This window comes from Vipera ursinii (assembly GCF_947247035.1).
Source record: "Vipera ursinii genome assembly, chromosome: 3".
Classification (NCBI taxonomy): domain Eukaryota; kingdom Metazoa; phylum Chordata; class Lepidosauria; order Squamata; family Viperidae; genus Vipera; species Vipera ursinii.
Genome location: NC_139516.1, coordinates 115,803,412 through 115,816,441, shown reverse-complemented (window position 1 = coordinate 115,816,441; position 13,030 = coordinate 115,803,412).

Below are 13,030 nucleotides of genomic sequence, written 5' to 3'. Positions count from 1 at the left end.
AATGAATGAATGAATAGAATCCAAATTCCTTCCAAGGTGGAACTAAAGGGGATTCAAACCTAAGCAATTTCAGTCAAAGCTCCCTTCCTGAAAAATAAGACCGGCATTACAGCATTAACATTCAAGAAGTTTGTCAAGGCCTAGTACATCTGCAAAAGGGTTGCAATCACTTATTACAGAAGTGCCCACAAGGAAGAGAAATGGTAGCAACTGCTGCTTAGTTATCACACTTTGGGGGAGTCTTCTAAGCGTTGGGTGAACTGAAATCAAAAACATTTCCCTCTCTGTCCCATGGGTGGCAGGAGAATTAGGGAAAATAATTCCTTTGGTACCTGAGTACAAATTGAAGGTATGTTCAGCATTTCTTCAAGCTGGCAAATTTTTTGGCCTCTCCAACATTGGCTGACCATATAATGGGCCCCTTAATGCTGCTGTGTGCCAAGTCTTTAAAAATAAGAGACCATTGTATCAGCAGCTCATTATGGATGTCATGGAAGAACAGCAAATCTTAGTTAATTAATTTAAGATGTTTGTTTTTCAAAATAAATATTGATGGAGGGGAGAGTTTGTGAATAACTTTACTGGCTTGTGTACCTTGAACTTTGCTATAGGGCAAGTGAAGTAGCATTTATATTTGCTGCTCCATTTCACACAGGAAAGCCTTTGGTCTGCCCTACAGAGAGAGAAATAATCAAAGCAAAAGAAAATGTTTTCAGTTGAAGTGGTGGTGGAGGGAATGTAGAGGATCTTTATTTCCACCACTGAAAGAGGATGTTATTCTTAAACTCTGCGAAACATATTTTATATCACTGACCTGTCATCCATTCCTGTGTATAAACATCACATTTGTTGGAAGATAAAAACATTGCTTATTCGTTTCCCTTTCGATGTGAAATTGGCCCTGCACCCTCAGTACATAGGCTGATTTTGCTAGCAATGGACAGCCACCAGTTCATCGCCAAGGGTTTTCACAATCTGTCCACGTAGGCACCTCTTTGCAAGACTGGCAGTCACAAAGCTGGACAGAATGAAAATGGATTCTGAATTACCTTGCGCTCCCCGGGGACCACCAGATCTACAAAGGTCAGGTCTAAGGTTATTACTGAAAGAGTGCTTGGAAGCTCTGAGCAGGGCTGTCTCCCCTGCTGTCTAATATGTGGATAAAGAGAGAACTTCAGTAAGTGACACTGATACTTAGTGCTTAGTGGCTGAGGGTTGAGATTGTCGACTGTGCCTTAGGAAACAAACTTTCAAGATATTAGAAAGGAAGTTGGAAAACTCCCAATACTTCAGCCTCTTCCTTTCTTTGGATAGAGATGAATAGAATAGAGCTGGAAGGGACCTTGGAGGTCTTCTAGTCCAGCCCCTTCCTCGAGCAGGAGAACCTATACCATTTCAGAAAAGTGACTCTCCAGTCTCTTCTTATGAATTCCCAGTGATGGAGCGCCCACGAATTCTGAAGCCATGCTGTTCCACTGGTAAATTGTCCTCACTGTTAGGAAGGTTCTCCTTAATACCAGGTTGCTTCTCTCTTTGGTCAGTTTCCAACCATTGTTTCTCATCCTTCCCGCTGGTGCTTTGGAGAATAGTTTGATGCCCTCTTCTTTGTGGCAGCCTCTCAAACACTGGAATACTGCTATCATGTCACCCCTTATTTCTTCTTTTCTTTAGACTAGCTAAACCCAAGTCCTGCAGCCGTTCTTCATAGGTTTTAGTCTCCAGGGCTTTGATCATCAAAAGTTTTCTGAACTTTTTCCAAGGTCTTAACATCTTTTTTATAGTATGGTGACCAAAATTGGTTGCAGTATTCCAGGTGTGGTCTTACTAGGGTTTTATAAAGCGATACTAATACTTCATGTGATCTTGATTCTATCCCTCTGTTTATACAACCCAGGATTGTATTAGCTTTTTTGGCTGCTGCTGTAAATTGCTGGCTTATAGTCAAGTGATCGTCCACTAGGACTCCAAGGTCCCTCTCAAGTTGCTGTTTTTGATCCAGGTCTCACCTAATCTGTACTTAGACCTTTGATTTTTCTTGCCTAAATGTAAAACTTTGCTTTTCTCCACATTAAAACTCATTTTGTTCAAAACTCATTGTTCAGGTTTGTCAAGATCTTTTTGGATCCTAAGTTTGTCTTCTGGGGTGTTGGCTACTCCTGTCAGTTTAGTGTCATCTGCAAATTTGATGAGTACAGTTTGTCAGCCAGCTACAGAGCAATCTGATGGTGGTGTTGTCTATCCCACCTTTTTCTAGCTTACTAAGCAGTAGATTGTGGTCTACTTTGACAAATGCCTTACTGAAATCTAAGTATACTATGTCCACAGCATTTCATTGGTCTACTAATTTGGTCACTTTATGAAAGAATGAAATAAGATTGGTTTGGCATGATCTCTTTCTGACAAACCGATGCTGGCTACTAGTTATAACTTTGTTTGCTTCTAGCTGTTCACAGATCTCTTTTTGATTATCTTTTCCAGGATCTTCCCAGGTATTAATGTTACACAGATTGGTCTGTAGTTTCCTGGGTTTATCTTTTTTTTCTTTCTTGAAGATGGGAACCACATCAGCCCTTTTCCAATCATCATTTACTTCCCCGATACTCTGGGATTTTGGAAAGATGTGGGACAATGGTTCTGAGATAAGATCTGCATGTTCCTTCAGAACTCTGGGATGTAATCTTTCGGGTCCTGGTGATTTATATTCGTCAAGGTCGGATATAAGTTCTCTTACCATTTTCTTGCTTATTTTAACTTTTGTTTTTAGTCTGTCTTTTGCAGTAGGGTTTTTTTTTGGTATTTTGGGCTACAATTTTTTTGTGTGTGAAGATTTATGCAAAGAATGAGTTAAGCAGCTCTACTTTCTCCCTACTGCCTCTTAATTCCTTGCCATCTTCTCTCTGTAGTGGACCTACAGTTTCTTTGACTTTTCTCTTGTTATTAATATGTTGAAAGAAACTTTTTTTTAATTGTCCTTGATTTCTTTTGCAAGTCTTTGTTCGCTCTGACCCTTTGCTTTCCTGACTTCATCTTTGCATGTTCTGGCTGTCTGCTGATAATCAACCTTAGTTATGTGTCCCTCTTTCCATTTTTTGTACTTGTCCTTTTTGTCTTTCAGTTTGTCAAACAGAGCTTTGTGCAGCCATGCTGGTTTCTTCTTGAATTTCTTGTTTTTGTTTTTCAGTGGTATTGTGCTGGACTGGGCTTTTATTATCATATTGGAGCCTTGGTGGAGCAGTGGGCTAATGCCTCCTTAAGTAACACCAGCTGCCTGCAATTAGTGCAGGTTCGCATCCCACCAGGCTCAAGGTTGACTCAGCCTTCCATCCTTCCGAGGTAGGTAAAATGAGGACCCAGATTGTTGGGGGCAATTAAGCTGACTTTGTAACAATGCCGCTTGGGGTGTGTGTGAAAGCCCTAATAAGCAGGCATATACATAGAATGAAGGCTACTGCTAAGTTTGTAAAGCCGCCCTGAGTCTTCGGAGAAGGGCGGGATATAAATGTAATAAAAATAAAATAAAAATAAATAAAATATTTCCCACACTTCTTGCATTGTTTTCCCCTTTAGGATTTTCATCCATGGAATCTTTCCTAGGTTCTCTCTGAATTTGTTAAAATCAGTTCTTTTGACTCTGGTTGGATTATTTGATATTGTTTGTGTTTGCATTAGATTGAATTTCAGCATGACATGGTCACTTTCACCCAAGGTTCTGGCAACTTCAACTCCCTGTATCGCTTCTTCTTGATTAGTAAGGATTACTTCTAGTTCCCTCTAGTTCCCTCTTCTACCTTTTGGATGATAAAGTTGTCAGCTAGGTTAGTTAAGAATCTGCTTGAGCTCCCACTCAAGCATATTGTCTCCCAGTTGATACCTCGATAGTTCAACTCTCCCATTACTACTGTGGTATGCTTCCTACATATGTTTGTTAACTGGTTGGCAAAGAGTTAATTTATTTCTTCTGATTGGTTGAGTGGAATATTTGCATGTAATATACACCTATAGCAATGTCACTTTTTTCCTATTTTATATTGGGCTATATACCTTCTAGAGAGATTTTATCTTTGATCACGTGCATTTCTATAGATATGTAGTGTTCTCTTACATATAGTGCAACTCCCCCTCCTGTTTTTGTAGATCTATTTCCTTGGAACAATTTGTATCCATCCATCAGTCCATTCCAGTCATAGTTTCATCCCACCAGGTTTCTGTAATACCAACTATATCATACCTGCCCTCATGTACTATTGCTTCTAGTTCACCCTGTTTGTTCCCAACACTTTGAGCATTTGTATATAAGACCTTTATGCCTGTCCATGGGTATGTTTCCTGATTGTTGTTGGAGTTTTTCTTTTTTCTCATCACTACCTACCTCATTGTTTGATTTGTTTTCTTGGGGATTTATGATTTGTTTTGTGTTCTAGAGATTCTAAAGATTGGTCATCCTTCCCCCTCAATTTTACTTTAAAGCTCTCCTGATGAGTTGGGCCAGTCTTTTTCCGAGTACATTTTTCCCTGTTTTCGTGAGGTGCTCCCCATCCCTTGCCAAGAATCCTTCATGTAGGAAATGCAGTCCATGGTCCATGAAACCAAAGTTTTCTTGGCAACAGCAACCCTTTAACCAGTGGTTTATTTCTAGAATTCTTTTTCCCCTCAATGGGTATTGACCTTTCATTGGGAGTACTGATGAGAACATTATTTGTGCTCCTAGCTTCTTAACTTTATTGGCTAGTAGTTGCTTATAATCTCTCAGTATTATGCTTAAGTTCTTTGTTGTGTCATTCATCCCAATGTGAAGGAGGAGGAAAGGATAGTAATCTGTGGGCCTAGTTATTTTGGTTAGGTTCTCAGCCACATCTTTGATTTTTTTTTCTGCAGGGAGACAACATACCTGGTTTGTATGTCCAGTCTGCAGATGGCTGATTCTGTTCCTTTGAGGATAGAATGTTCCATTACCAACACTTGCCTTACTTTTTTGGAGGGTGCAGTCTCAAGTGCTTTTCTGTTTATCTCAGGTGAGTTTGTTGATGTGACTCTTTTAGGGATGTTTGGTGTTTTTTCTTTGCTAAATGTCTGCATGTTTTCCTTGAGGGGGAGGTTATGGGTCTGCATATTTCTGTATAGGGGGAGAAATCAATTGCTCAGTTTTAATGGGGCTGCTTCTATTTGGGTTAGATTGGGCAGTAGGGGGCTTGTTAGATTTATGCTGCTTCTTTCTTTGATTATTGTGTTTCCTTCTATGTGTGACATACCACCATTTGTCTTCCTCCAAGGGTTAATCAGTAGAGTCAAATCCTCTGGGAGTTATTTGTTCATTATTTGGTTTGGTTTGGGTTTAACTTTCTTGTTTTGGTTGGAGTTTGTCTAGAGTTGCCGCTAACTGGTTTACTTTTTCCTCAAGTAGTTCACATAGTTTACATCTATTTTTTTAAAAAAGGTTTTTGAGCTCCAATTCCTTTTTATTCTTTACTGGGGGTCTTCCCTCCCTTCCTATTGGGACCTCAAACTTAATTGTTGCCTTCACTTCCATTGCTCGCTGCTCCGGCCTTGTGTTGTCTTCTCTGCTGGCTCCCTTCTGTCTTTCAGTGCTCGTCTCTGCTCTGGTGAGGCCTCTGTTCAGCTCTCCGGTCAACTCAACTCCACTGTCTAGTCTGCTCCTCTCAGCCAGTCCCTCACCTTCAGAGATCAGTGGTCTCTGGCTCCAAGCGTCTCTGTTGCTGCTGCTGGTGGTGCTGTTGCTGCATCTCTCCCCCCCCCTCAGGTTTTGCTGCCTGATTCCTCACAGCCGATGGATTGCTGTAGGCCTTTTGTCCTCTGCCAGACCAGGCTAGCAGGAGGTGGGGGAGGGGGATGCTGGTCTCACTGGGGAGGGTACCCTGGTTCAGTCCTCCACCTGAGGCAGGCCTCCACTGGGGAGGGCTGTGGGGCTGGAAGGAGGCAGGGAGAGGGCTGTGGTAGTCAGGCTGTCTCTACTTTGTTAGGCCCTGGGTTGGGCTGCCTGGCTTCCCCCTCAAGCTGGGCTGCCTAGTTCGGGATATGGGACTAGGCCACGGGTAGGCAACCTCGGCTCTTTTACGACTCATGGACTTCACCTCCCAGAATTCCTGAGTCAGCTGACTCAGGAATTCTGGGAGTTGAAGTCCATGAGTCATAAAAGAGCCGAGGTTGCCTACCCCTGGTCTGGGCACTTACAGAATATGCTGTGATCCACTGGTTCACTGCTTCCAACAGTTTCCCTCCTTGTCTGCAATTCAGCTGCCAGTTTGTTGCTCTCAGTTGCCTTTTTCCCCAGCATTGGACTGCTTAGCTGTCTCCGGAGCTGACTCTCGTTCTCTGTTGCCGGTTCCAACTCCACATGCAGCCATTCATTCACTGCACTCCTGTTTGCTGGTGTTTTCCTCCTTGCCCCAATTTCTTCTTTTCCTTTATCCTTTCTATCCTTTATCTAATTTTCGGCTTCTATTTCCTCCCTTTCCCCCCTCTCCTAGTACCTTCCTACTTAGTTGAGTTACTTCTCTCCCAGTGATCCAATACTGCTTTCTACGCTGCCGCCATCTTGGTAGGAAAAAAAAGGTGAGTAACTCCAGAGGGTTTTTTTTTGTCATTCATTAGGTCACCTTGTACCCTCAAATGAGGGCTCATACTATTAATAAAACCTTCCATGTATGGAAAGATAGCTTATGTAGGAGAAGAACCCATCTACACAATATTTTTATGGAGGACCATTCTGGCTTGGAAGTTTAATGGAGGTTATTAGCTTAGTGAGAGAGGGACATCAGTTTGGGGAACTACCTGATGACTGGAAAAGAGCTGATGAGCTCCATCTTCAAAAAAGGAGGAAAAAAAATGGATCCAGGAAACTACAGACCCAATCAGCCTGACCTCAATACCTGGAAAGATCCTAGGAAAGATAAGCAATGTCTCTACAAACACCTAGAAGCAAAGAAAGCTATTATTGAACATGTAGTCTTCAATGGAACTACATCAACATGGAGAGAAATACGCAGTGGGGTACCCCAAGGTTCTGTATTATGCTGAGTACTCTTCAACATCTTCATAAATGATTTAGATGAGGAAATAGAAGGGGATAGAAATCATCAGATTTCAACAATTTAGGAGGAATAGCCAACACTTTAAAAGATAGGCTCAAGATCCAAAATGATCTAGATAGACTGGAACACTGGACCCTATCCAACAATATGCAATTCAGTGGCAAGAAAAGTAATTTTACACTTAGGGAAGAAAAATCATGTGCATAGGTATAGAATAGGTGGTACCTAGCTCAACAGCAATAACTGTGAGAGGATCCAGGAATCCTAGTGGACAACCACTTAACTATGAATCAACAATGTGCTGCAGCTGCCAAAAAAGCCAGTGCAATGCCAGGTTGCATAACAGAGGAATTGTCAACCTCCAGCTGAAAAGCCCAACCAAAGCAGAACACCAGAGCCATTGTGTTCTCTAATGTATACTTTATTGAGCAAATACAAACTGGCAGGGTTAAAGGAAAGCTAGCTCTGAGTAAATGGTGGGAAGCAGTTAATTAAAAGGATGGGACTCCCGTCTCTGACAGGTTCAGGTCACATTGTCCAATACATTGTTCAGTAATTATTATGAGAAGAAACTTTAGTTAGCCAAAACAACTCTTCCAACAGCTCTGGTTCTCACACTGATAAGGACACCTGTGAATTCAAAATTCTCTCCTCTCTCACTCCTGCACTGTTGGCAAGTTAGAAGCATGTAGGGGTCCTAAGACGGGAGGGTTTGTAGCTTGACACTTGGAGTTTTAAAGCTGGTATTTTAGCACTTTCAAGACTCAGTTCCAGATTTAAATTTAAAGACTGATTTTTTATCTAGCATCAAATGCATCAAGAGTTTTAAATACATTAAGAATCTCCACTGTATGTCCATGTGAAGTACTGTTATGCACTGTTTTAGTAAGACTACACTTGGAATACCACATCCAACTTTGGTCACCATGATACAAAAACAGATGTTGAAGCTCTAGAAAGAGTGCTGAGAAGAGCAACAAAGATAATTAGAAGGCTGGAGACTAAAACATAGGATGAATGATTGCACGAAGTAGATATATCTGGTCTAATAAAGGGAAGGACTAGGGGGTGGCATAATAGCAGTATTCCAATATTTGAAGGGCTCACAAAGAAGAGGGTGCAACCAAATCTCCAAAGTACCCTAGGGCAAGACAAGAAGTAATGGATGGAGACTTATCAAGTAAAGATCCAAAAACTAAGAAGAAATTTCCTGACAGGGAGAACAATTAATCAGTGGAACAGTTTTGTCTTCAGAGGTTGTGGGTGCATCATCACGGGAGATTTTAAAGAAGAAATTGGACAGCCATTCATCCAGAAAGGTATAGGGTCCCCTGCCTGAGCAGGGGGTTGGACTAGAAGACCTCCAAGGTGCCATCTAACTCTATTATTCTGTTATTCTGCTTTTTAATGGAATGGTTTCTTACTCATATCACTAGATAGATAGATAGATAGATAGATAGATAGATAGATAGATAGATAGATAGATGATAGATAGATAGATAGAAAGATAGATAGATAGAAAGAAAGAAAGAAAGAAAGAAAGATAGATAGATAGATAGATAGATAGATAGATAGATAGATAGATAGATAGATAGATGAAACCAGACTAAATAATATAACAGGTCAGACTAAGTAGCCTTTTGGCCAATATCCCAATCATCCAGATCATGCTTGTCCCAAAGGTGTTTTTCCAAAAGGCAACTGGACTTTCTTGTTGTTGTTTTTTTCTAAAGTCAGAACTGAAGAAGCTTCTTGGATAGGAAGCAAAACGTCTTCCAGGAAAAAACCAAGAAAGTCCAGTTCTGTTTTGGAAAAGCACCTTTGAGACAAGCATGATCTAGATGATTGAGAATCTCCATAGACTTTCAGCCAATAGTTCTTTAATTTCTGGTCCCTTTTAAACAACTGCACATTTGCGGAACAGCCGAATTGGCAAGCCTACTTGAGCATACAGTATTTTGCATTTGATTGAGTAATGATAGACTACTGTAGGAGAGAGACTTTCCATTTTATCACTCATCCTGAAAGGACAAAGTAGGTAGCACATATGTGCTTTGACACTAACAACAGAAACAAAACAAAAATGAATCACAACTAGGCAAGAAGCATTCTGCTTATTGAAATACTTTAAGAAGAAATTGTCTTATATTTTGTAATAATTGTTCTCTATTGTATTATTATTTGTCATGGTTCTGATAGATGAAACCAGTAAAAGAACTTCAAGGCAAGAAGCCTTCCTTAAAGAACATTTTATTTAGGAAACAAAGTATGGGCACTTACATAGTTGAACCCAAGAATGAGATTTCCTCTTCCCAGATACAAAGTAACAAATTGCAATTCCCACCCCACAAGAGCTGTCATAAATCACATTCCCCAATTAGCACAAAACGGGGGCTTTCCTCTCCCGCCCCTCAGCCTGCCAAAACCTTATCAGAACACGTCCTTGAGTTTTCATACTTCTACTTTGTTATGGCTAGCTAAATCCTCAGGCATTTACCCCATCCCCCCTTCTACATTTGAACTGGAAACGAATAGAAAGGCACATTAAAAGCGAAAGTAAAAATGGCTGCTGGTTCTCAGTTGTCAGAGCGACGACATCCATTGACACAGCATTGACATTATTTTCTAAATCCAAAAACATTTAACATTTAGTTTTTGTGAAGTACACATTCTAAATTTTTTAACTATTAAGCTCTCTAATAAAAGAACACAGTTATATGATATCAATGAGCAAATTGTCAATAACTTTACTGGCTTGTGTACCTTGAATTTTGCACTGGGGCAAATGAACTGTGCCTAACATTTCACCATACAAATATGGCAGAAGCGGTTTGCACATATTTATTATAGGTTTTTTTCTTAATCAGCAGTTTTTACTAGCAATATTTTCATAAGAAATGCAGTTTGTGTGCATTTTTCAAATATATACGGTATATTTGCTGGGTTTATGTGTGTGTGCTTTATAATGAATATATTTTTGCCTGTATTTTTAAGTTACAGATAGTGTGTTGCAAAGTGCTGAAAAGTGTGGATTTACATTCCAAATTTTACAGTTCCTAAATCAGTTTATTAGTCTAAATATTCTGGTGCAGCAAGCTCTGGGAGATAATCTGCCAACAGAAGGTTTGGAATCAATCAAGATACATCACAGAATATCTTCAAACTCTTCAGTTTAAGGGTTTATCCAATGTGTTTGCTTGTCACATCGCCAGAGCATGTAGGCAATCATTTCTGGAGGGAAGAAATGGACCATGCACCCACAATTCCGCCCCCAATCTCCTTTAAAGAGATCCCAGAATGTGTTTTTTTTGTTCCACTTCCATACCCTTTTTCTGTTATGTCACCTTAAATACTCTCTGCTTGGCTTGGCATACTTCAGTTTACTGCTTCAGAGAAGCAGGATTGCTCCTTTATCTGCACTAGGGCTTATTCACAGAACTGTAAGGGGCATCTGTGTACGTATGTGATTATTTTTCTTTTCTTTTCCTTAGTAATTAGTTCTCCTCTTGGATTTTTATTTCTTTAAAAAATATTTAGGGATGCACCATTTATTTTAGTTTTCTGACATGGCTTTCACTTCCAGCTCCCCAAGAAACTTTGCTGAGAAAAGGAGACCAAGATGGAAAGAAGAATGGAAGAGTTGCTGTGCCTGCATAAATGTGCATTTTGATGCTTTAAACTCATATGTAAATTTAGCATTTTGTGTATGTGTGTGTGTGTGTGTGTATGTTGTCATGGAAACAATAATTTCCAAATATTTGCTTGTTGCCCAGTGGCTTCCCTCATCAACCAGACAATGGTAGACAAACAATTAATATTTATTCTGTAATTGCAACCATAAACATTTGATCATATGTGATGCCTCCACAAATGTGTGAGAATGTATATGTGTGTGGTAGTATGTATGTGACTACCTGCCTCCCCACTGTTGTCCAAGAATTGGTTCAAATTGGCACAGAAGTCAACCAGAGCCAGACACGAGAAACGGACTTTTGCAAAACTTTTACTGAAGCACTTCAGCAAAAGGGTCCCAGTGAGTGGTGGGATTCAGCCAGTTCGCATCACTTCAGCAGAACTGGTAGCTAATTTTTTGTTGCCCAGGCCCAGAATGAACTTACGGAAGCAGCATCCACACAGAGAACTGGTTGTTCACATGTTTGAATCCCACCACTGGTCCCAGTCCAATTTGGGAGCTGAGACTTTTAACAACAACGTAGCATGATCTTTTATACAATTGATTTCCAGAAATAGGGAAGTAACATTTCACAAACCTTTTTTGGAGTTCTAACTTGCTTTTAGTCTACATCTATGCTTGTCTATGGAGTTGCACCTCACCCCTATAGAGTTACTGTATATCTTGCTTAGGTTTTACATGTCCTTTGTCCCTACTTGGGTTTCTGCCACTTGTCTTCATGTTGCCAAATCTTGTAACTTGCTATTTATTTCTGAGTACATGTTGTTACATTTCCTTCATCCCTAACTGACACATTACACAGGTGTATTCTTCTAAATTTTTATTCTTTCCTAGAATGGGGGTATATTGCTTCTTAATGGGTGAGCCATCAAATGAATACATTTAAAAATAGATTTTGTCAAGAAAGTCACACCTATGGATCACCTGTAGCCTCCATCATTTAGTACCATCTTCATAGATTAGGTATTGTTGGGCAGGAGAACCATTTTGGCAAATTGCATGAGACATCTGGGAGGCAAGAAGATGAACAAGAGCCTTGGGAAATTTGCTTTGGGGAAGATCTTTTCAATGAGTCTTGCTTCTTGACAGAATTCCTTCATCTTCCATAGTTGTTAGTAATTTCAAAATTTGTTTCCCAGTTGTCAAGGTTTAAAGAGAAGCCTCACGCTGAGTTCTTAATTCCAGATTTGGTCTGAGAAACTACTACAAGCCTGGCCCACAAAAAAAATCTCCTTGACTAACCTGGATCCTCTATCTGAAACTCCATACATATAACAGCTTTATGAGCTTCTATTTCTTCCGAAACCCCACTGATTTATCCATTCTGACTTTCACATGCCCTATTGCATGCCAAGAGCACTCAGGTTTCTGTGAATATATCTCACAAGCTGTCTGGGAGGAAACTCAGAGTCAATCTTGCCCAAGAACACTCTAATTTGTAGAACTGATCTTGGCCAAGTGGTTTAGAAAAAGTAATATTCACAAAATCTTAGTTTAGCCATACATATACAATCAAACACCTTTATCCTTGGAAAATGCAGATTTCTGGGTTTTGGGAAGTTGCTCACTCTGCAGCTAGCTAATAAAGGATGGGATGCTTTGATTTTCTTGGTGTTGTGACTGAATATCAGAACTGTGCCATTGAAAATGTGCTGCTTGCATTTGAGGTAATAAGCTGAGCTCAGCCCATGAACCACCAAGTTGCAAGAAGCATGCTTCCTGTCATCTGCTGGAGGAGATTGTGGGTAATTACCTTTCCATTTTGTTCCTCTCAGCTGCTGACTTCACTTCAAGTTCAAATATTTGTTGACAGGAAGAAAGGTTTTTAGAGCCATATTGTTAAAATTCTGGTGGCACATTGTCAGGTCAACATGCTGAAACATAAGATGGGAGTTTACATCACAGGACGACTGTTGTCATCTTGAGGCTGATAAGGCAGTGGGGTAGCGCGAGAACAGATCCTGCAGCACAATGTTCAAAGAAACTAGTACAGAATTTAGGAAGGTGAGGATGGGGCTAAATGAAAGGTTAAAACTTGTGGAAGGCAAAACGTTTAATGTAATATTGGACTGTAGATTGTCAGAAAAGGTTAATGAAAAAACAAGCAATTTCTTTATTAGCTTGAGTTATTTACTTAATGAAACATATGTACTGTATGTGGCTTGAATTTAAGAAACACAAATGCATATTTATCTGTTTATCTTGGTTTAACAAGTTGAACTAAATTGTAATTAATACTACAGTGTTTGTTATCCACGTGCACAGGTTCATACAGTATATGAAAAGG